The 25,075-nt window shown below is 38.2% G+C and overlaps 1 protein-coding gene across 3 annotated transcripts in view; it reads left to right on the top strand.

Moving 5' to 3' along the window:
* Positions 1-5,000: 5,000 nt before the first annotated feature.
* Positions 5,001-25,075, top strand: part of LOC134205174 (cadherin-99C) — a 584,755-nt gene continuing 564,680 nt past the window's right edge. For all 3 annotated transcript variants that reach the window (XM_062680181.1, XM_062680179.1, XM_062680180.1), the window contains exon 1: positions 5,001-5,949. The gene's annotated coding sequence lies outside the window, so the exon portion shown is untranslated. The remainder of the gene's footprint in view (positions 5,950-25,075) is intronic.

Below are 25,075 nucleotides of genomic sequence, written 5' to 3'. Positions count from 1 at the left end.
AGTCGCGTCTTGTAGCCGCCCAATGTTTAGCCGCGGCGGACGACTCCGACGCGTGTTGATCACCGTCGAGAGTTTTGAGCGCAGACATACCGCAACGAGGTAGTGGTCGGATTCAATATTCGCACTGCGGTAAGTGCGTATGTTCGTGATGTCGGAGAAGAATTTACCGTCGATTAGAACGTGGTCGATTTGGTTTTCCGTTACTTGATTAGGTGATTTCCATGTGGCCTTGTGGATATTCTTGAGGGAGAAGAAAGTGCTTCGAACTACCATTCCACGGGAGGCTGCAAAGTTTATGCATCGTTGGCCGTTGTCGTTCGATACGATATGCAGACGATCCGGTCCGATGACCGGTCTATACATTTCCTCTCTTCCTACCTGAGCGTTCATGTCACCGATGATGATTTTGACTTCCCGCAGTGGGCATCCATCGTATATCTGCTCCAGCTGCGCATAGAACGCTTCTTTCTCGTCGTCGGATCTCCCTTCGTGTGGGCTGTGCACGTTAATGATGCTATAGTTGAAGAAACGGCCTTTTATCCTCAGCTTGCACATCCTTGCGTTGATTGGCTGCCACCCAATCACGCATTGGTGCATCTTTCCCAGCACTATGAAGCCGGTTCCCAGCTCGTTGGTGGTGCCACAGCTTTGCCCGCTTGATGCCCGCTTTTCCACACTTTCTGTCCTGTCCAGCAGATTTCCTGCAGCGCTACGACATCGAAGTTGCGGGGATGTAATTCATCGTAGATTATCCTGTCGCAACCTGCGAAGCCTAGCGACTTGCAGTTCCATGTTCCAAGCTTCCAATCGTGATCCTTTATTCGTCGCCTAGGTCGTTGCCGATTGTATCGAGTCGTATTATCTTCTATGTCGTTCGTAATAGTTGTTTTTAAAAGCGGCTTATTGGGCCTGCGCAAACCTCCTGTCTCATTGGAGGGCCGTCGTGTCAGGGCTGTTTAGCGTCCCACCTAACACCAGGACTTGGGCTTGTGCGCTTTAAGCGGCACACGGTCGCTTTGACGGAGCCTACTTGCGGATTCATGCAGCTTTTTATAGAGGTTTAACAGGGCCCATTGTCAAACCCCACCACATCCTAGGCAGGCGCCACAACTCGCAGATGGCCTGGGGAGGGATCGTCAAGACCTTGGACATAGTCCCTGCTGCCCCCTTTCATACACATATTCTATTCAAAACACTAAAATGGCCCATTACATATTCACAACAGGCCTATAGATCATTGGCTACGCGTGTAGATTGTTATTTTGTTCATGGCTTCTGCCCGGGTCTGAAGGCCTCCACTTCATGTATTTCTAGGAAAACTGCGAACATCTGCCATACGCAAATTCTTTCAAATGCACCACAATGGCAACATAGCATATTCAAAACAGGCATGTAGACCATTGGTTTCTCTTGTAGATCAAGACAGATAAGATAAGACAAATTAAAAAAATGAAGGGTATTTTTGATTACCGATTCCTAATAAACCTTGATTTGTTCATCACGCTAATAGTATACGCAATGGAAAGTGGGAACTCCTAAATCCGTGTTACATACAAATTAGTTAGAGTCAGTAGTTGGGCTAGCGTTTAAATTAGATTTTAAAATCAAGCAGTACCAACTATGACGGGAATTAGCTCACTACCCTATCTTCAGTATCGTTGACGAACTAAGACTCTGGCTCCTATGGTTTTTGGTCCTATGGTGCTCTATTGCAGCTTTTACTTCTCTTCGCTTCTTTATCTTCATCTAGGTCTCATTGGTGATTCATTACTTTCTCTGGGTGCGCAGTTCGTTCAGATTATTCGCATTCTTGAATGCGGTCCATCGGTAGTTTATGCTTCCATCAACGGTAGTATCTGCAGCACAAGTTTCAGTTCTTCAACGTAGGACCTTTTTAAACGAAAATTAAAAAATTTGGCTGTAACTTTTTGTCCCTCAAATTTTTTTTTGCAACTTTCACCAAAAGAAGCGGAACTTATTCAAGTTTTAGAAGTTGGTGGATTTCTAGGATTGGCCATTTGGTTCCGGAATTATTCCGGATTTAAAATGGTTGTTAGTTTTTGGCCATATTTCAGAACGCATACGTCGGAAATGATTATTTTACATATTTTGATTGGAAACGACGCATAAACTATGCCAAACGTTATTATGAATTTGATCGGTCCAAAATATGGCATGTATTCCGGAATCTGGACGTTCCGTCAGAACCTGGTACGGGGTCACTTTACGGAAATAGACGGATACCATCATGTGACACATCAAACTTCATGATAGTTTTGTACTTCCTGGGCCTTATTTGATTGGAACCGGTGAACGGATTTACTGAGTATCGCTTCAAAAGTCAATCTTGAGAAATAAGCAAACATATCATGCGGCATATCAAACTTCATGATTTTCAAATTTTTGGCATTAAATGATAGCTTTCTACTTCCTGGAACGTATTTGAACCGATTGGAACCGGTACATGGTTTTACCGAGTACCGGTTCAAAGGTCAATAGTTCAGGAAGCACAAAAATACCACAGAATGCCATAACTTTTAAAATCATGAAGTTTGATATGTCGCGTGAAAGGGTTTTGCTTATTTCCCAACATTGAACCTTGAACTGGTACTCGGTAAAATTGTTTACCAGTTCCAATCGGTTCAAATAAGGGCCAGGAAATACCGAACTACCATATAATGCCATAACTTATGAGATAATGAAGTTTGATGTGTCGCATGATGGTATTCGTTCGATTCCGTAAAGTGACCCCGTATTGTTGGTTTCGGTGAAACGTCCGAAATCCGGAATGCAGGCCATATTTTTGGACCGATCAAATTCCTGATTAAATTTGGTATAGTTTATGCATCATTTCCAATCGAAATGTTTAAAATAATCATTTCCGAAATATGCTTGCTGAGAAATGGCCACCCAAGTAACATTTTTTAGTATTATAATCCTCTTGAAGACCATTATTTACTCTATAAGATTGCTGTAGAACCATTTTAAAGCCAAAATGTTACTGGGGCAAAAGCTAAAATTTATTTTAAATCCGGAATAACTCCGGAACCAAGTTGCCAATCCTGGAAACCCATAAAACTCCTAAAACTAGAATAAATTCCGCTTCTTTTGGTGCAAGTTGCGAAAAAAATGTTGGAAGACAAAAAAACTTACAGCCATAAAGATTTTTCGTTTTCAAGAGAGGTGAAGGGTTAACGAGAATGGTAACGAGATTTTCGGCAGAATAAAATATTTTATTATATAATACGCAAACTTAATTATTGGGTAAAATGTCCGAGAGAGATTGATTTCTCTTAGATGTTTTAAAATTTACAAAAATTTACTTTATTAAGTAAATCAATTCAAGAATGCTCGAAGCGAGTTATTATTCCTTCAAAGTGCGTAGGATAATTTAGCTTTGATCAATATACTAAAACTATACTTTTGATATGATGTCGTTTTAAGTGAGCATTAATAAAATCTAATCTCATTCCATACGAACGCAAACTAACGTAGTTTCTCAATCAAACGATTCAGCTATGAACCTGTTACTGCTATGCGTCAAGCCATTGTACGAATGAACTTTAAAACCCTGCTGGAACCGTAAACGATCTAGATGTTGCAGTGTCGTCAGTTAGTCACTATGCCTAAACTTTCGAAACCGGTTCCTCACCTGTCTATATTTACATTCATTTTGCATCTCATAAAGTTGTTCATCTGTAGTATTGATTCGGAGCACACATGCCACAATTGCGGTGGACTGACAGTAATGCCACGAATTATGCGTTTGAAATGATACAAACAAAGTTTCTCAAGATAGTTTAAGCTAGTTTCATCTTCTCAGTAGTCGGAACATAGCTTCGACTATCTTCAAATATGTTGCTCTTGGAACTGTAGACATTATATTGTATGCTATGATAATTCCAAGTTCATCTGTTTGGTGGCACTTGTGTATATGCAATGTATAGAGCTAAGGGTTTTGAAGACTTGTACCAATAATCAATTGAGTACTTCAAGTTATTATGAGTTAGTTATTATGGTATTCGAAGCAATGTCCTATTTCCGGTTCGGGCTAAGAAATCGAAGATAGAAATATTTGTCAAAACTACTCCGTAATCATGTGTGCTCACTCGAGTATTTACGAAGCAGCTAGTAGGAATAGAACTTAAAGACGAGTGTGCCGAAGCGCAATAGCCAACCCAGAATACCTATCGATACCCAACCTACATTGTTCGTTCATCTGGATAAAAACTGTACTCGCGTTAGTGTTGAACATAAGAATTCATTCATAGCTATACAACTGCACTAGTCATATCTATTCTATGCAACTTTTTCGCGCAGTTCATTATAATCCTTCGACCTACCTGTTAAAACTACTACAGTCGTATCTCTTACACAGGTGTTACATACAGGTTTAACAAACTCATGCCAACTACAAAGGTAGGCAAAAAAACATAAACGTTCAGTGGACACGTCGCGCCATTTGTAGGAACCTGGAACCAAAGCAGAAGAAAGTTGCACAAAAACCGGTTTGCTTCGCTGTGCTTGTGCTGTCCCTTCGGTTAAAGTTGTTGTGGTTCATGCCCACCCAACTCTAACCGCATCATAAAAAAACGTGTGGGCTCCGCTCTCTTGCGTCAAAGCTCTCGACCGCGGAGCACCTGGGCATGGCTGCTGGTTTTGAATATAGGAGCTATGATGCTCTGATTTATGACGATTGAACATAATACCAAGTATTGTTATATGTTATAGATATATTATTTCAGAACATTTTAATTATGTGAAGATAAGCTGTACGTGATTTTATTAATGAATAAAAACGATAATACAATCCAATCACTTACTGAATGAAGAATTATCCGGCAGCCCTGCCAGGTGTCCGGCGACTGAGACTGGAGAGTGTAGCTGAAGACTTAGTCACCACGCGTTATTGGTTTTAATTTGGTGAGAGTAAAGAACTGGTTCTCCGTCCGATGTTTTTGAATGTAGGATTGCATGCTAACTTTCAGTCTGGATTGAACTACGAAGAGGTTTAGGTCGTGGAACTTGTGTCAGTTACTGAGGCGTCTATCCTGCGACAAACATTTGTGGGGTAATCATCAATTATAAATCAACCTGTTCACCGCATAGCGATCGAGTTGTAATGCAAATATAGTTGGATGATCTTCAGAATAATTGGTCGACTGAGTCTAAGCTTTCCAATCTTAGTTTAAGCTATGGTTGAGTGAAATTCAAAAATATCTCTAATGTTTTGTGAAGTCATGGTTTTGTGTGACAACAGGTGCTTTCCGGTTTTGTCTTTCACTCTTTCGATGTGAGATTTGACCTGTTTCGGCTGCAGCATGCTGAGTAAAGTGATAAATGCCTGGAGGCGGAAGAAAGTGTTTGGCTCGGCAGAATAGTAAAGAAAGGAGAAGTGTGGAGAAATCGGTATTGGAGTGAGCGAGTGACCCAACCAAGGGAAAGAGGAAATCCATCTAAGAAGTTTGAAACCTGCTAAGTGTGTCAACGGCAGATCAATAGCTGAATATCGGGTGCGTTGTGAGGGATACTTTGTGTGTGTCCAAAAATATGTCATGCGCCGAGAAGAATGGGAAAGTTCGAGTTTTGATTGTAGTACCAATGTGATACAGAGGAATAGTGTGAATGCAGATTTTTAGTGAATGTCACATTACCACTTTACTGCCAACATTGGAAAAATAATTGAAGGATAAAAGGAAGCAGATCACGATCAAGTGTAAGTGTCCAGCAGCATACATTGGTGAATCTAACAAATCGAAAGGCATGTACATATAAGGAAACTGCGTTGGATATATTTTACGTTATAGTGGATAACGTTTCATGATGAATAATTGGTGAAAAATTGGAAAAATTGGCGAGATGAAGTAGTGATTTAGTTGACAGTATTCAATCAAGGAGTTGACAGTATTCAATCAAAACAGAGACGAAAAGAGTGTGAACTTTTATCAGGTATGTGAACATTTTTTTAAATTATTTTTTATATTAATTGTACGCCAATATACAAACCGAAGGACCCATCTAGCGGTGTTGGTTAATCACTAGTGCATTACAAACGGTACACACATTTGTGTTAAGTCAAAGATGCCACTGATCGGCGGTTATGTCACATTATTGGCATTCGTCAAACTCATTTTTAGAACCCTCTACAAACACCGACACCGATTCACTGGTCAAAATGAGGGGATGGGCGCAGGGAGATGAGTATTTTGGGGAGGGTGGGGGAGAGTTGGCCCAATGGTGTAAAAAATGTGCCAAACACTGTACTGAAAAAAGATTAGGATCTTATAAAAACTCAACATTTATGAATCATCATAAAACATGCGGATTAAACTGTAAGGCAATAAATGGATATTTCTTTTATTGTATTAAGAATATTTTCATAGTTTCAAAAATTTTGAGAAAAAAAATGCTACGATTATGTGAAAAATTGCATCGAAAAAATCCATATAATCGCGGTATACCTGTATACTATCAAATGATGATTTGCCAAGATGCTATTTACTTTAGCTAAATGGTTTAAATGTTTTTCCACTGTCTCAAATCAGAAAAAGGAATGAAAAGTGAGTAGTAGGAAATGAGAAAAGAGAACAGCATAGTAAGAAAAAAAGAAGCAAAGGAAGAAGGAGAAAACAAAGAATGAAAAGGAAGAAAAACCTATAAAAGGAAAGAAGGAAAATGGAAGAAGGAAAAGAGACAAGGGAGATATAAGAGAAAGAGAAGATAAACAAAAATAAGCAAGTAAAAGCAATAAAGAAGGAAGAAATAGGAAGGAATATGGAAGCAGGAAGAAGGAAGTAGGAGGAAGGAAGAAGAAAGTGGAAAGAAAGAAAAACGAAAAAAAAGAAGGACCAAGGGAGAAGAAAGAAGGAAAAATAAAGAAAGAAGGAGGGAGAAAGAAGAAGGAAAAGGGAAGAAGAAATAAGGAAAAAGGAAGAATGGAGATGGAAGATGGAAAAAAAGGAAGATGGAAGAAAAAAGGCGGAAGCCGGAGGAAGGAAAAAAGAAAGAAAAAGAAGAAAAAGAAGGACAAATGAAGCAGAAAGAAGGAAGTAGAAAGAAGGTAAAAAGTAAAAGGAAGAAGTAAAGAAAAAGAATGAAAAATGGTTTATTATGAAAAGATGCGGGGTTTTTGCCCAGCTTTAGGACTGGTTATTGTGATGCTGGCCAACTTAAAAAGGCTTTTCCCCACAATATTTATTAGGACATACGTCAGATGAAGGCTAAACATTAAATACATAAATAAATAAATAAAGAGGAAAGAAGGAAGATGGAAGAAGGAAAAAGCAGAAGAAAGAAAGAAGTAGGAAGTATGAATAAGGAAAAAAGAAGAAGAGAGAAGAAAGAAAAAAGAAAGAACAGGAAGAAGGAAGAAAGAATAATGAAGAAGAAATAGGGAAAAAGAAGAAAGACGAAGGAAGAAGAAAGAAGGAAGAAATAATAAAGAAGAAGCAAGAAGACAGAAAGCGGAAGGAAGAAGAATGAAGAAATAAGGAAGAAGGAAGACAGAAGAAGGAAAAGAGAGAAGTATGAAGAATGATAGAGGAAGGAAGAAGGAAAAAGGAGTAGGAAGAATGACAAAGGAAGAAGAAAGGTGGAAGAGGGGTGAAATAAGGAATAAGGAAAAAAGAAGAATTAAGAAAGAAGTAGGCAGAATGACGAAGGAAGAAGAAAGGTGGAAGAGAGAAGTTGGAAGAAGGAAGAGGAAAGAGGAAAAAAAGATATAAGCAGAAGGAGGAAAGAAGAATTAGGAAGGAAGAAGGAAGGAAGAAGGAATGAACAACACTTAATAAGGAAGGTGAATGAAAAAAAAGAACTTTATTTTTGTTCTCCGTTTTATTTCTATTTCCTTTATTCGTCTTTCTTCTTTTTTTCTTCATTTTCTTTTTCTTTCGTTTTTTCATTCTCCCGTCTTCCTTTTTCGTGTTTCTTCTTATTGACTCTCGTATAATAATATTCTACCAGCAAGCTGTCATTTCTTCTTATTTTTTTCTCATTAGTGCTTTTTTTCTTTTTACGTTTTTGTTACTTCTTTCTTCTCTTTGCCTTTCTCTACTTAGTATAGAAGGAGATCTCCCAGCGCCGGACACCCCCCCAATACCTGACACATCTTAAAGCGATACTTACGTAGGTCCCTGTACCATCTAGTATAGTGCAAAAGAGAGCCTTTGAAAAATCCTTTATCAGGTTGGAATATCAGATCCACATGTTGTAACCTTTGCACAAAATTTAAAATGGAACAAAAATGCCAAAAAAAATCTTTCGCCTTGTTTTAGAAGGTGTGAATCAACAATATTGAATCAACAATATATGGACAATCAATCATATAAGAGATAGCGCAGACGATAATATCATCTTCTTCTTCTTATTGGCATTACATCCCCACACTGGGGGACAGAGCCGCCTCGCAGCTTAGTTTTCATTAAGCACTTCCACAGTTATTAACTGCGAGGTTTCTAAGCCAGGTTACCATTTTTGCATTCGTATATCATGAGGCTAACACGATGATACTTTTATGCCCAGGGAAGTCGAGACAATTTCCAATCCTAAAATTGCCTAGACCGGCACCGGGAATCGAACCCAGCCACCCTCAGCATGGTCTTGCTTTGTAGCCGCGCGTCTTACCGCACGGCTAAGGAGGGCCCCCTACGATAATATCAATATTATGCATTGAAATATAATGAGACGATCAAGTAGTGCTATTTGTAAGAAGTAATAAATATTATGTGCCAATAGTTTGTTCTTATCCATAGCATATCTTGATATTTTAATGTTATTTCGGTATTTTTGATATTTTTGCCTTTTATTTTATCTCTTATATTAATCCAAATCATGTTTTGTTATTCTGTTCATAGCTTCTGCCCGGAATACAAAATAAATTTTTTTACCCGGTAGCTGTACTTCAATTTAATTGTTTCTTCTTACTATAAGGTATCAGAAATCCACAGAATAGAAACGTAGTATGCTTTGCCGCGGACGGTTGACTGTCAAGTTCTATATAACGCTTTTTTCTCAATTCAAATTTCTCGTATTTTAAGTTTTCTAAGTAAATTCTTGTAGTGTTTAGTGCTTAGCGTGGTGTTTAGTGCTAAAGTGAGTGATAAGTTTATTAAAAAGCAGAAGAGGATCATCGGAGTTTTCATCACGTATTTTTCTTTCATTATTATTATTATTTAATCAGACTAAGGCCGAAGTGGCCTGTGCGGTATATAAGAGTCTTCTCCATTCGGCTCGGTCCATGGCTACACGTCGCCAACCACGCAGTCTACGGAGGGTCCGCAAGTCATCTTCCACCTGATCGATCCACCTTGCCCGCTGCGCACCTCGCCTTCTTGTGCCCGTCGGATCGTTGTCGAGAACCATTTTCACCGGGTTACTGTCCGACATTCTGGCTACGTGCCCGGCCCATCGCAGTCGTCCGATTTTCGCGGTGTGAACGATGGATGGTTCTCCCAACAGCTGGTGCAATTCGTGGTTCATTCGCCTCCTCCACGTACCGTCCGCCATCTGCACCCCACCATAGATGGTACGCAGCACTTTCCTTTCGAAAACTCCAAGTGCGCATTGGTTCTCCACGAGCATCGTCCAGGTCTCGTGTCCGTAGAGGTCTACCGGTCTAATTAGCGTTTTGTAGATTGTCAGTTTGGTACGGCGGCGAACTCTATTCGATCGGAGCGTCTTGCGGAGTCCAAAGTACGTACGATTTCCAGCCACTATGCGTCTCCGAATTTCTCTGCTGGTGTCATTTTCGGCAGTCACCAGTGAGCCCAAGTACACAAATTCTTCTACCACCTCGATTTCGTCACCACCGATGCAAACTCGCGGTGGGTGGCTCACATTGTCTTCTCTTGAACCTCTTCCTATCATGTACTTCGTCTTCGACGTGTTGATGACTAGCCCGATCCGCTTAGCTTCCCTCTTCAGTCTGATGTAGGCTTCCTCCATCTTCTCAAAGTTACGTGCCATAATATCTATGTCGTCGGCGAAACCAAATAGCTGGACGGATTTATTGAAAATTGTACCACTCGTGTTAATCCCTGCTCTTCGTATTACCCCTTCCAAAGCGATGTTGAATAGCAAACACGAAAGACCATCACCTTGCCGTAACCCTCTGCGGGTTTCGAAGGGACTCGAGAATGCCCCTGAAACTCGAACTACGCACATCACCCGATCCATCGTCGCTTTGATCAACCGTGTCAGTTTATCCGGAAAACCGTGTTCGTGCATTAGCTGCCATAGCTGGTCCCGATCGATTGTATCATATGCGGCTTTGAAGTCGATGAATAGATGATGTGTGGGCACGTTGTATTCGCGGCATTTCTGCAGTACTTGGCGAATGGCGAACACCTGGTCCGTGGTGGAGCGTTCGCCCATAAAACCCGCCTGGTACTGCCCCACGAACTCCCTTGCAGTTGGTGCTAGTCGACGGCATAAAATTTGGGAGAGTACCTTGTAGGCGGCGTTCAGCAATGTGATTGCGCGGTAGTTGCTACAATCCAGCTTATCGCCCTTTTTGTAGATGGGACACACGACACCTTCCATCCACTCCTGCGGCAAAACTTCCTCCTCCCAAATCTTGGTAATGACCCAGTGCAGCGCTCTAGCCAGTGCCTCACCACCGTGTTTAAAAAGCTCTCCTGATAGTTGGTCAACCCCAGGGGCTTTGTTGTTCTTCAGCTGGCCAATCTCCTCCTGGATTTCCTCCTGGAGATTTTTCTTTCATATGGTTGGTATTTATGTTGGTGTGAAAGCTGGCTCTATATGATTCAGAAATATTAATAAAAAACCTACATTATATTTTCATTATTCAAAGCGAATGATTGCATAAGATGAACTAAATAGCCTTTTAAGTCCCAACAAACAAAACAAAACTGTTTATTTGGCTACTTTATATTTCTTTAAATTGTTGAAGTTTACTGATCACATCATCAAAAATACGATCGAAAAAAGACGTAGAAAATAAAAACACAATTCTGTTCTATCTACCAAGCACTGGACATCGTGAACCGGTCCAAAACTACAAACTTAATCTTTGAATTGACAATTTTACGCTGATGGCAGGGCTATTTGACTTTTTAGGGCTTTATATTCATTATATTAATCACATTTTTACACTCATCATGTTCCTCATAATCATATTATCGACTGTATTCCGTTTTCAAGACCTACTGTCAAAAAATATTACAGTCCGGCTGGATTTAGGACGGACCTCCTAGGAGAAACGCTCTTATTTTGATTTTGAGTTTTATAAGAGATTATTTTTTCATAGTAAACGATTAGGTATGATGTTCATACACTTCAGAAATTAGTTTTGCAGAACGTGAATTTTGATAAGAAAATTGATTCATTTGATGATTGAAATATGTAGGGTGTCGACATGTCCTGAACACTTCTCGTATTAAATTTCAATTGCTTTCTCTAGACCCCAAACCTGTTAAAGTTTGCTGGAAGAGCAGCCGTAGTTTAACTAATATTGTGATTTCGTCATAGAAACTACGATTAGAAACTATCTGTTGCTGTAGTTTTGTTTTTGTGCGTATACACTTCTACTTTTATATTAACGGCAACAAATCTGGCTCATGATTTTGGACAATTAATTACAAATGCATAAATGGAATTAATGAAGGGTATAGATGTTAAAAAAACTAGATAAAATATACTCATAATCCACACACAAAAACATATAAAATACATGATAAATAAACATGAAAAAAGTAAAAGTCAAGTTGAGATTCAATAAGGGTTGCTGATTGACATTGGCTTTCCGAAAGTTATCAACAGAGATTTTCTCCTCAATTTAATTTCATTCTTGTTCTTTTTCTACTTTCCTCGCGTTGGAGAAATTATGTTGCGGGCACTGGAATCAAAACTCAAACACACAATCGCTAACTTTGATTGATTGATTGTTTATCCTTGCGAAGGTTGAATAATAAAACAAGGTGAGGAAATGCAAATATTCAAAATATCCGAGATAATTAGTATAATAGAAGTTGCATAGGTAACATCACTTTCCATGGTGCATCCCGATCTATATTTCTTATTACCCTATACTACAAATCTTCCTTCCCGTGGTAATTGTGGAGATGCAGAGGTATTCTCGGTCTCTAGCGGCAACAACTACCACACACTACTTTCCCTTCCTTTCTCAACTGGCTGTAAGGACTTGGCCAGCGCCGTTATTGATCAACATGTGCAAGCTGCTGAAACGTGCACTTCGAGAATAGATAGTAAACCCCAACCACTTGGATCGAAGTGGAATTCGCATTAGCTCTGATCAATCACGGAGTAGCAACCATTATTGATATGTACAGTGAGTCTAAACTAAGCTAAGCTAAGGTAACAGAAAGCTACAGAAATAAGCCAAAATAAAAATTGAAGATGTCAATGAAAAAGGTGGGCAATTGGAGTAGGATGTAAGAAATTTTGCTGGTCAGGTCAGGACAGGTCATGTAACTGGCTTTGTAACAGAACTTGGTCATATTTGAACATAATGGAATCGTCTTCGGTACTTGAGAACACTTTTCTGAGCCGTGAAATTTTTCACCAAAATTCATCTTCAAAATATATGGTCGAAAAACGTGTTTTAATGATCAAATATAGTTTTTATGAATCATCAATGATCATATTTTGTGTATAGGGTTTACAAGTAAACATAATCCGGATAATTAGATGAATGTTGATGAATGTTAATTTGATGAATGTCTTGTGAGTTCGGCACGGGGGGATCTTCTCCTACACGTATAGGATTGCTCCAAAACCAAACTTTTAATAGAATGTTGAGGTGATGTCTGTATGTGTGAATGTATTAGTGCATGTGTTTCAGAATAAGAGACACACTTTTTGGTACGTAGCATTATCCGATTTGCTGTGGAATCCATCTCCTTAAAGTACTGTTTCGTTCTCTCTAATATGTTTTTCTCTTCTCTACCAACGTTAGGTGGAATAATCTGTTTTTTAATTGTTTCTTTCTTTTCACTTTTTACACATACATACAGACGTAACGCTTCTCATTTCAACATCGCTCGCGTATTTAACGGTTGATTTAAAACACATCTGTGCTACACGATTGTGCCAAGAGAGGCGCTAACGTTCAATCGCTTTGACATTTAATTAGTGTACATGCTGCTTTGACATTTAAATAGTGTACATTGCTCTTAATGTTGATGACGATGATGATGATGATTCATATAGAAGTATGCGTAAGGGGCCGTACACATATTACGTAAGCACTCATGGGGGGAGGGAGGGTCGGTCCATATCTTACGCTCCATATAAATAAAAAATCATTTGTATGAAAAAAATCTTACAAGGGGGGAGGGGGGTCGAAAAACCCAGAAAAATTGCTTACGTAATAAGTGTACGATCCCTTAGGAGCAAACGTCAGATGGGAATCAATGATGGTCGACAGTGCTTCTCGTGATTCTGATAATAGATGGCAGTAGTGGTTTCTGTAAAACGAATGACGATAATCTTTAGAATAATTAATTTGAAGAGTTACGTCTGTTTGTCTGTGCTTTTTATTTCTTACTCCTTACCCCTTACTTCTCATTTATTATTTCCCACATCTGACATCACGTAAAGATAAAGGATGTCCGTCCTGCTACCGCTCCTGCTTCATACGTAGGAAGTCGTGGATTTAGTCCCAGGCTCGTTATATTCTCCTACTTTTTATCTTTCTATAAATTTCTCATGTTCTAGCAATTGCTAGACCTGGAAATGGACGTCATACTGTTTTCAAGTTCGTCAAATTCAAATTCAAAATCTATCCTATACCTACAACTTGATTAATTCTAGCAGTAGCTGTTACAATTCGAAATTAACAAAAGCTAATTCCAGCATCCAAATATAGGATATATCATCCTTTTATTCCCATCACATTAACCTAGAATTTTTGCCATAGAACCTATCCTCCGCAGATTCCAATAAATTTGGGCTTGCATCTGGGCGGGTGGAAGTATCATCAATTCCTCCACATCCCCAATAAACCGAAAGGACTTGGCCAGCGCCGTTATTGGCCATTTAGAAAAACTATCTTGCACTCAGTACAATACCACTCATACAACTTGAGAATAGGTAAACCGGTTTGAACTTAGATTTTATCATTTTGCAAGTTGAAGTATCAACTGCAGAATCAAATTTAAAATTCCATGTAATGGTGGGTACATACGAAAAAATTATAACTAAAATATTCGATGTCTTGCGAAACTTTGCATACATTTTATTTCACATGGGCGAAACACCAATAACTCCCATAGAAAGTTTTATTTCAAACATTTTGTGCGACTTGTAAGTAAGTGCGAGAAACCCACATTTTCAGCAAATTATTTACAGAATTAGTGCACGGACCCTACATAGTCAGCACAAACAACTGGCAGAAAATTCTCAGAGCCAACAATAAGCTCCAAATGTGTTTCGTCTTACCTAGGCAAGTTTGCAGTAACCAACCTTGTGTGTTCCGTACTTGATTTGCCTTTTAACCAAGATCACATTCTGTACGGCGACTTCAGGTGGCAGGAACGTTCTTAAGTTTTTTGCTTACCGCCGCCAAAAGAATTGCAGCAGTAGGTACGGCAGCAGCGGTGTGGCTCACCTTATAAAAGTGTGGTCGGTGCAGATGTTAGTCATGTTTATGAGTTTATTGTGTTCCTCTGCGACTGGGGGCATTCTTGGAAGGCAACATCCGAGCGTGGCCGGCAATGCGTGTTTTTACGGCAACCCTCTCAATTATTTTCCTTTCGTTATGCCTACTTTTAGTTTTCGTGCGTCGTTTTTTCGTATTGTTTATGTGTATAAGCCGGCTGAATTGCCTTGGTGCATGGTAAGAGTAGAGTTGCTGATTGAAAAATAATTGGATGGGAATGAAATCAACCCATTCCTAGGTGCAGTTCGGCCGACATTGTACCTACAATATTGACATTCTTCCACGAACGACAGTAGTTGCACCAAGACGGAATTACATTTTTCAATTTATTTTGGACGATTCAGCCATTCATTCCATACCAGTTATTCTCATTAAATATTATTATCGAAACTGCAACAAGTTCGATTCCCGGCCCGGTTTTGGAATTTTTTGGGCATTATGATATGCGAATTCAAAAAATGGTAACTTGGCTTAGAAACCTCGCAGTTAATAACTGTGAAAGTACAGTATGAATACTAAGCCACTGTAATGCAATGTAATGTAATGCAAGAAGAAGAAGAGGGCAAAAATTGTCTCAAAACTATGTTATGGATACATGTTATGCATCATCATAAAGTTGTAGGAAGAATACAGTTCTACAAATCCACCAAACAAACATGTTTTTAGCTCAGATTTTTTTATGAGTTGTTTACAATCAAGTCTAACTTTGACTAAATGATGAGAACTATCCTTGCATATACACTTTTCACCGTGTTTTCATTATTGTGACATTATATGTGACTTTCTCTGCGAAAATAGCCTTTCTCTTCAATAAGGCACTTAGATGATTTTGTTACATGTTCCGAAACCAGTTCATCAAGCGAATGAATCATACGATTACATGTGCAAATGATCATAAATCTGAACTTATATCTCGACAGCGCGTGGCTTTAGATTAGAAAATTCCACTGATCCTCACCTTTGCGCTTCTACTCGCTCGCTCAGTCAGCTACAACGCGCGCAGTAACGATGTGACGATTTGAAAGTATCTTACCTGGAACCCAACAACTCGGAGTAGGTACATCATCTACTACCCTGCTGCAGCGGCGCGAGAGGTCAGCTCGTTCGGGTCAACCAATTTTTGCGGCCCGCATCGTTATCTCTTAGCGCGCGGCTGTGTGATGCAGATGAAATATAATATTTCCAGTTTATGTCTGCACTGCTGCTCGTTGCCGCCTCGCGCAAGCTAGAGAAGTTACTAATAGAGGAGTCGTACTCGCACTCCAACTCGCGTAACCCTTTCGACGAATTGTTTGGTGAAAGATACATACTTTTCAGTTTCCATTCACTTGTGAACTCTATCCACTGAGCTACGGTGTGGCGCAGGTACAGGTTCGTCGTCTCGGATCACCTAAGTCTTTCAGCTCAAAAGAGATATATAGGCTTGAAGCAGCTGCTAACAGTTTACCCACTTGCTGTAATGGCCAAACTAGTAGTCTCGCCTGGGAAAGGGGACGAACTAGGAAATTTATATATAAGAGTAACATCTGGGTCAAATGGGTTGCCGGACTAGAGCATGAAACTCCTATGATTTTGTCATGATAAAGAGTTCCGTGTTTGGTTCAAGCAATAAACAGTGTCTATAAGCACAGCATGAGTTTAAAATTTAAAAATATCTTGGATATTCCATAAACTGATTTTCATCCTGCGATACACATGTGTTCAATTTATTAGATATTAGATCAAATTTCCAGACAGGACAGGGCTCACCGTCGCATGTAACTCTTTGCATGACAAAACAATGAATTTGATTGCGCACCTACGCGCACAAACATAGACACCACCTCAGTTCGTCGAGCTAAGTAGATTGATAAACAGCACTACACCCAGTTTTTTATGCCAATTTTTTGGTCAACTTTCACAAATTTTTGAACACCACCTGAATTTTCTTTGATTTATTTTAAGTGGAATTTTTAGTGAAGTTAAATTCTCAATTCCTTCGATTTTTATAATTCCTATTTTTTCAAACTAACTTTAAAATTTGCATGTCGGGGTCGAAAGTTAGAGCCAATGTATATTTTATGACACACGAGCAAGGCACTATTACAGGTAGGTAGATTAATCATGGTTTTGTATAAAGCCTCGGTAAATTTGTTATAAACTCTTACACTTTTTGTCCATTTTGCGAATGTTGCAGATATACGAGCATGTTATTATTAATAGTACAAATATCCTATCTATTAAAATTACGTTCAAAACGAGTGAATGTATTTGACAGGAAAAGGCACGATCATCCGCTTTATTAATTTGGTCACCTCTGGAAGCTTCTATAGGCACCAGCCTAAGTTCACATAAATGTGTGTAGAACTGCTCATCTCTCAGCAGATAACTCATAATGAAGCTCTGGCCGCAGTGCGCCAAGACTATGCGTGTTTGGTCATCATAACTTCTAAACTAATCATAGCCACATTGAGTGAGTCAGGATTTTTGTCTTAAAAAAAGAAGGGCGGAAGAAAAGTTAATGGAGCCAGTCGGAGTGGCTATATTAACGACTAGATCATTATCTGTCTAATGCTAGCAACAATGATTGCTGGTGATGTTTCTCTTGCTTTATTTGACCGAGCTGTGGAGACGTAAATGCGTTTTAATACCTTGGCGTTTGTATGGGAAAACATGAAAAAATCTTACTTGAAGCCACCAAAGTACCCACATGTTGCGTAAGCCGAAATAATTTACCTTACCTTACCAGGTTAAATAGGTATCCATCCCCTCCAACGATGGGTTTAATTCACTCACATTTTGAATTATGCAAAACCTCAAGTTAGGCTTTCAACAACAAACAGCTACTATGGTAGATATTTCCATTATTTGGCTCTGCGTTTTGATCTACGGCTACGGTTGACATATTCGGGTCTGGGAAATTTGGAACATTTCAGGTTGAGAAATATAGCTAGTTTGTAAGAAATATATCCTGAATAATTAATTTTGTTCATTTCGGCGTATTCATATTCTTATAATATGTATTTGTTCATCTCTGCAAAATGATTATAGATTATTGAAAAAATAAATTAAATTCGGTTGGACCCGCGTTTGATGGAATGGACATAGACATTGAGTAGTTACTATTAGCCAAAATTCCTATCAAAAGGCGCTTGCTGCAACCCAAACATGAAAGTGTAACGTCAACAATTGGGCTCAATGGGCGCAAAAAGAAAAGCAAGTTGCTTCATTCCGGCAATTTGTTTTGTGTATGCTTCCTTCCTAATATTTCCTCAATTTATTGTTCATTCTTCTCAATCTCACACCGTGCGGTTCTTGGGCTTGCAAACTTAAACAGTTCACACTTCAGATTGCTGCATTACCGAAATCTTGGCTACAATTTCACACGAACAATTTTTCTGCTAACGGGGCTCGACCTCCCGTTGTTCTTCGAGTAGCCCTCTCAATAATTGGGCATGTATCCATCGTGTGTTTGCGGATGATTAGTTCGATTTCAGCAATAATATTGTGTTTAGTTTGAGATTGATTTAAGTACCCATGAAGGTACATACTGCTCGGATATAATAAATCATTCACAATAAAAGATGTGTTCGGGTAGGTATATTGCCATCGTTGCGTTGCGATCGTAATTGGGCAAGGTTATGACACGTGTCATATTGTACGTAGTTTAATTTATTTCTGTAAAATGTTCTCTTCATAGATCCACCTCTTTTTCATTTCGATTCTTCGTCAGTTAAAAATATATTTTACATTAACTCTTAAAATATTGTTCACGTGAGCTGACACGCTTGTCGAACTCGTTTGTGAGTCTTTGTCTTATAATTTTGTGTTTTCCTTTCAATTAAAAATCCTATTTCCACTATAATGGGACTCATAAGTGTTCATTTTCAAGATGGGCCAAATTGACTTCATACTTGTTCCTCATTTTCTTTGTTTGAAGTTTTTTTTTTTTACATGTGGGACTGATATGCGATGATAGGCAGTACAGCTCTCAAAAGTTGGCTTCAATTTTACAATGTTCTCTTGATTCTAGGTCTAATCTAGTACGAATGGGAAGATACATGAAGAACTATATACATAAAAATGAATTTCTGTCTGTCTGAACATTATAGACTCCGAAACTACAAAAACGATCGGCGTGAAAATTTGTATGCAGAGGTTTTTGGGGCCGGGGAAGGTTCTTAAGATGGTTTCAGACTCCTTCCCCCTTTGGAAAAGGGGGCTCCCATACAAATGAAACAGACATTTGTGTATAACTTGAGAACTAAACAGAAAATAAATCAATTTTAGGCGAAACGAAGTTCGTCGGGTCTGCTAGTATTTCATATTTTTAAGTTTACGCGGTAAAATGATGCAAAATAGAACTGGGTGGTCCAAAATATGAGCCATGTCGAAAATACAGCCCTTGTCTTGCCTGCATCAAATCGTCTTCTGTTTCTTGCTGTTTGTTTTCTTTTTACTACTGAGAGCCATCTCGATCGCTCATTTGTTATTTTGTAGAAAGTACAAAGGGTACAATTTTCTATAATTTTAGACGAATTGTAATCGTTATTTTTATCTATTTAACGTGAAGCTTATAGCAATATGTGTTTTAAGGAAATGGTAATAGAAAGGTCGAAAATATTCTATTACTTCCATTCATTTACACTTGATAATTTTTTTAAATTTGTCTTATATTCATATATACAATATCTCATCGGGCAAATTTTCAATAGCAATGGGACTGAATTCTCCGTAGAAACTTATGCAAATACTTAGTTTTAAAAGGTGTTTTGATTTGAAATTAGATCTTCGGAATTTCCTCGTAAATTTCTTCGGGATTTCTGTGGCAAATACTTTAGGGTTTTGAAATTTCGTCGGATAGTTGTTTGAAGTTACTTCGAGATTTCTTCGGGATATTCTCCTCGGCAAAATCTTCGAAATTTCTTCAGCAAACACTTTGGAATTTCCTCAGAAAATTCTTTAAAATTTCCCTGGCAATTTTTTCAAATATTTCTCGTCAAATTTATCTAATTTTCCCCGACAATTCGTTTGAGATTTCCTCGCGAGATTTTTCATAATTTACTTTGGAAATTTCTTTTAGATATCGAAAGAAATTCTTCACATTTTCCTCAGTAAACTAATTAAAATTCCTTCAGGAAACTTTTTGGGGTTCTTTGGCAAATTCTTTGAAATTTGTTCGTACTTTTTTCGGAAGTTGCTCAGCAATCTTTTAGAAATTTTGTCGACAAATTCTTCAGAAATTCCTCGGCTAATTCTTCGGGATTTCCTCTGCAAATAATTCGAAATTTCGCAAAATCTTCGGAATATCCTCCACCAGGGCTGACAATAGTCATTCTCGTCGTATGAAGAAAGCGAAAAAATTTAGTCTTCGTCATAACATTGCACGACGCAACACCTATTCGTTTTCTTCGCGCCGCATGCGTACCACGACGATAGCTAAAAGTTATGACGATTTTCGTCGACACTTCTTCACATAATTGATTGCACGTCTTTATAGACGGACTGGTTAAAAGCATAATAGCGGCTCAAATAAACAAATAGTAGGAACCTTGGTAACATAGGTGTATCAATAACATTCAGTGGCGTAGCCAGAAAATTGGTCTGGGGGGGGGGGGGGGGGGGTTTTTTTCTTAAAAATTTTTTTTTCGAAAAAAAAAATTTTTTCCAAAAATTTTTTTTTTTGGGGGGGGGTTTTATGCCCAAAACCACCCCCGTGGCTACGCCACTGATAACATTCATAACGCTTTCATACGTTGCTTCGAATTCATTATTACAAAGTATTAGTAAAAATCTTCGCATGGTAGCTGCCGCTTGAAAAATAACGGTATGAAGTCTTCGTTCTTCGATGTCGTCATGACGATTTGGTTACACGACGAAAGCTAACGTCGTGCTCGTCATTGACGATGTGTAGAGTACACGGTTAGAAAAAAGTACCTAATATTAGGTACTTTTCACTCAAATCGGGGGTTCAGTGTGGGAACCCAAAATTAAGTAATTTTTACTTGAAATTAAGTAAAATTCACTTAATATTAAGTAAAATATACTTAATTTTAAATAGAAGCTAGCCAAAAGTTAGGTAAATTTTACTCAACTTTTGTAAACATGAGATTACTCAACGTTGGGTTCCCACACTTTAATGCCCTTGTTGAGTGGTTTTGCTCTTCATTTTATGATAACAAAGGGAAGAGGGAGGGAGATGCAAGAGAAAAAAAGTACCTAAAATTAGGCACTTTTTTCTAACCGTATAGCAATGAAGGCACTGCTACTCGTCGCTACTGTGGCATTTTGTGCTATGACGATGACTATTGTCAGCCCTGTCCTCCACAAATGCTTCAATATTTCTTTCGGGATTATTCTTTAAAATAATTCTCGATTAATTCTTTTCAATTCCTTTGGAAAATTCTTTGGAATTATTCTTGAATATATTCTGAATTTCCTTGGCAAATTCTTTGAAAGCACATCGGAAAACTCTTCGGAATGTACACGGCATTTTTTTTTCAAAATTGCCTCGGCAAATACTTCGAAATTTTCTCGACGAATTCTTTGAAATTTCCTCGTAAAGTTTTTTTTCGAAAATTCCTCTGAAATTTCTCCGAAATTTCCTCAAAAATTCTCTGCAATTTACCCGGAAAATTCTTCAAAATTTCTTCAGGAAATTCTTTGAAATTCACTCAAGAAATTCTTCGGATTTGTCGCGGTGGAATATTCTTCGGTATATCTTCCGTGGAGTATTCACGCGAGATTTTTGGAAAACTGGTTCAACATTATTTTCTGATCGCAGGAAAAAATTTAGATTGTTTGAGATCATGTCAAAAATGCTAGTTTTTGTGCTCTTATATGTTTTACATAAATGAAATATTGACCCTCACGATATTTTTTTTTAAAGAATTAAAAGTTTTTACTGAGTTGGATTGATAGATTGATATAACAGACCGGACGACAATCATCCGAAATATGTCCATTTCCGTGGCCTTCAAAAACCATATTCGGCAAATGTTAGGTTGAAACTTGAGTAAGTTACTAGTGTGTCTCCATTTCTCAGTCAGAATATTGCTAACTTTACCTCTAGGCAACATGACCAATTCACCTCCATATTTACATGTTTTTCAAATAACACCTTAATTCAGAAAAAATAAAATAAAAGAAAAATAAATTACATCAACCAAAACTGCTTCATAACAAGTGAAATAAACGATGTAAATAATGAAAACTATATCAACATATTGCTACTACGAACGGTACAGTTAATCAAGCTAGGCTAAATTCCTTAACTTATGTTCTGATAAGCCAGACACAACGTTTATTGAATTTTACCAATTTTTATAATTTCGACATACTGTTCTTCCGTTTTTTGTACGTTTAAGTTAAGGTGCAGTGGGGTAAGTGGGTAAATGGGGTAAGTGAAAAAGCGCAAGTATTTCTCTGATGCAGCACATAATTATTGAATTTCACTTCACAATCATACAAGGCCATTCAAATCGATGCGTTGAATAAGTAAAACATGGAAAAATAAACCATTTCAACATGCCAGAGTAAAAGTTTATTAACCTGTATCTTTTTTTTTTTACTCATTTCGTTTATTTTACAGGCTCAGATGTTTACAATAAAACTCTACGGAGCCAAAAGCTCATAAACAATTCAATTTTATTCTGAAGTTGTTTCTGATGTGCTGTGAGAAGCATTCCTGCGAGAGGTTTTCTTCGGTGGCGACCAGTCTATGGAACCTGCCGTAGTTAGATCTAGTGGCTGATTCGCCAATCGTGACTATTTTCTCCTAATCCTTCCTCAATGCGCTTACACAGTCTGTGTAGCCCATTACTCCTCTCTTTACAAACCAGATCCGATCAGTTTTATTTTTGAAACTCATAGTTTCCGCCATCTTCTCGCGTTTGATCATAGAATCCGGGATGGACACAGTTTCCGCTTGTACCTTTATCTTTTGCACAAGTTGTTTTGCGAGTCAATAAATATGGATATTTTTCATGTTGGTTTTCTGTTCATAACACATTCAGTTAGAAAATTGATTGGTCAAACACAAATCATTTCTAATGAGAATAAATGAACAAATGATACCAGTTCATTCAAATTATTATTAATTTAATTAATTAATATTAAATTAAATGATATGAATTTAAACTCATTTGAAGGGTTTTGGTTATAAGAGTGATACGTGGTAATACTTAATTAGAAACCGAAAGTGCAAAGTGTGTCAGTGTATTAAAAAATCCATGTTAAATAATTCGTGAAAAAATGGTATTTATATAGCTTATATACAAGAATAATTAATTAAAATGAAGTAAAATAAAAATAAAATAAAATATAAATAAAATAAAAATAAATAAATCACTACTATTGCAGATATATCAACAACTATGATTTATTTAGTCGAAATTTAGAAGATTTAACCATTAATGTTAATGAGTACCCACTTGCCCCATTGTACCTTAATTAATTGTTGTTCGTTAAGCTCATAATATATTTTATTATTATTTTTGAACTTTTCATATATTCGCTACCAAAGCCGAAAACTTTATTTGATCAACGCTCATTCTAGCTGTTTAAGCTTTGATTTTAATTTCATGGCAGGCCACACCATTACTAGTGTTATTTTCTTTAGTGATTTGATCTACACGCCCGTTTCAAATCACTCAGAGACTGAGTGAAATTGTATTGCCGTCTCTTTTTTTCTCATGGAAATCTTACTCATTTTTCGTAAAAAGTGGAACTACTCAAATTTTGAGTGGTTCCACTTTTTACGAAAATTGAGTAACTTTTCCGTGGGAAAAAAAGAGACGGCAATACAATTTCACTCAGTCTCTGAGTGATTTGAAACGGGCGTGTACATAGCAATCTTCGCGAAACTTATTGATAAGTTGAAACGAACATACGCCCATTGGTGTAACTAGCCCCGATGCCTAGGGGGGCTATAGCCATCATCTTTTTTTATCTATTTTGAGCTACTTTCAAAAATTTTTCGAACATATTACTTCCTCATTGTTATCTTAATGGTAATGTGATACTCAAATTGCGGATCAATCACACTCATCCATATTACCTTTTCTCAAGCACGTGCTTTCTGTTGTAGTCCACAGTATCGAAGTGTGTTTGTTTACCAGCCGATGATTGCTACAACGACTCAAATTGATAGCGTATGGTTATTGCGTCTAAGTGTAGTAGCGCTCGGCTTTGTCCAGCATACTCAAAGGACAATATGTGACGGATCGCCATCAGGTTCCCACCGGTAGGCAGTGGATATTTTGACATATTTCATGAAAAAAAATTCAACATTCCTTCAGAGATTCCGACGGGAATCCTTCAAGGGTTCCGATGAGAAACTTTAAGTGATTCCGACGGGAATGTTCCAGGGCCTCCGACAGGAATCCTCCAAACATACCGAGAATTCCGACTGAAATATTCCAGGAATTCTGATGGGAATGTTCCAGGAGTTCCAACGAGAAAGTTCCAGAGATTTTGTTGGGATTCCTCCAGAAAATTCCAACGTAAATGTTCCAGGTATTTCGTATGGTAATGTACCAGGGGTATAGAAGCAAACCGTAGAAGCATTCCAAAGCAATCTGTCGAGGGATACCGAAGTCAATCGTCGAGGGAATTCGAATTAATCTTCTAGGGATTCCGAAATGAATCTTCCATCGATTTTGAAGAGAATCCCCCTGGCAAATCGTCAAGGAGTACCGAAGCAAATCTCCGAACGATTCTGAAACAAATCTTCGAACGATTCGGGAGGGAACGAGAGATTCGGAAGCAAATCCTCTATGAATTGTAAAGGGTATTCCCCACAGATTCCCAAGGGTATCTCTCAGCGATACTGAATGGAATCCAGTGTGAATTCTTTTGGATTCCCGCCAGAATACTTCAATGATTCTGGAAATTCTTCAGAGAAACTTTAAAGAGAATTCTTCTCGGATTCTTATGGGAATTTCTCTCGGATTCTGATGAGAATCTCTTTCGGATGCTGATGGAAATTGTGGAGATTATTATGCTGCTGGGCAAGCGGAATTCTACTGGGAAACTGTCACTCCATTCCGTGATGGATGACCACATGCCTTTGACTGCTGGCGAAGTACCACGATTGCTTTGATTGATATTTTGGCGACTCTCCGTTATTGTTCATACCAAGCTTACTTTGATGCTTTCAAATCAATTAGATATTGCCTTTTCATAATCAACACCAAGTGCAATTTCACTGCCACATTGGAATATTTCTCAGAAGTGAGAAACAAGCTCATTTGTTTTCCACTCATTTCATTATGATAGGGTGAATATGGGAGATAACACTTTTGTCTTCAAACTTTTGCAGTAATTCATTATGCCATATGTTGAAAATTGATATCACTGCTAACTAACTTTTCAAATCCTAGGAGAGGGGACTATTTTTTCTAGGGAGGACTAAGCCCCCTCCTACCCCCCTTCCCTCTTATTTACGCCAATGCATAC

The sequence above is a fragment of the Armigeres subalbatus genome, chromosome 1, assembly GCF_024139115.2.
Source record: "Armigeres subalbatus isolate Guangzhou_Male chromosome 1, GZ_Asu_2, whole genome shotgun sequence".
In the NCBI taxonomy this organism is placed as follows: Eukaryota; Metazoa; Arthropoda; class Insecta; order Diptera; family Culicidae; genus Armigeres; species Armigeres subalbatus.
Note: the sequence above shows the minus strand (reverse complement) of the source record. Positions and strands in the feature narration are given on the sequence as shown.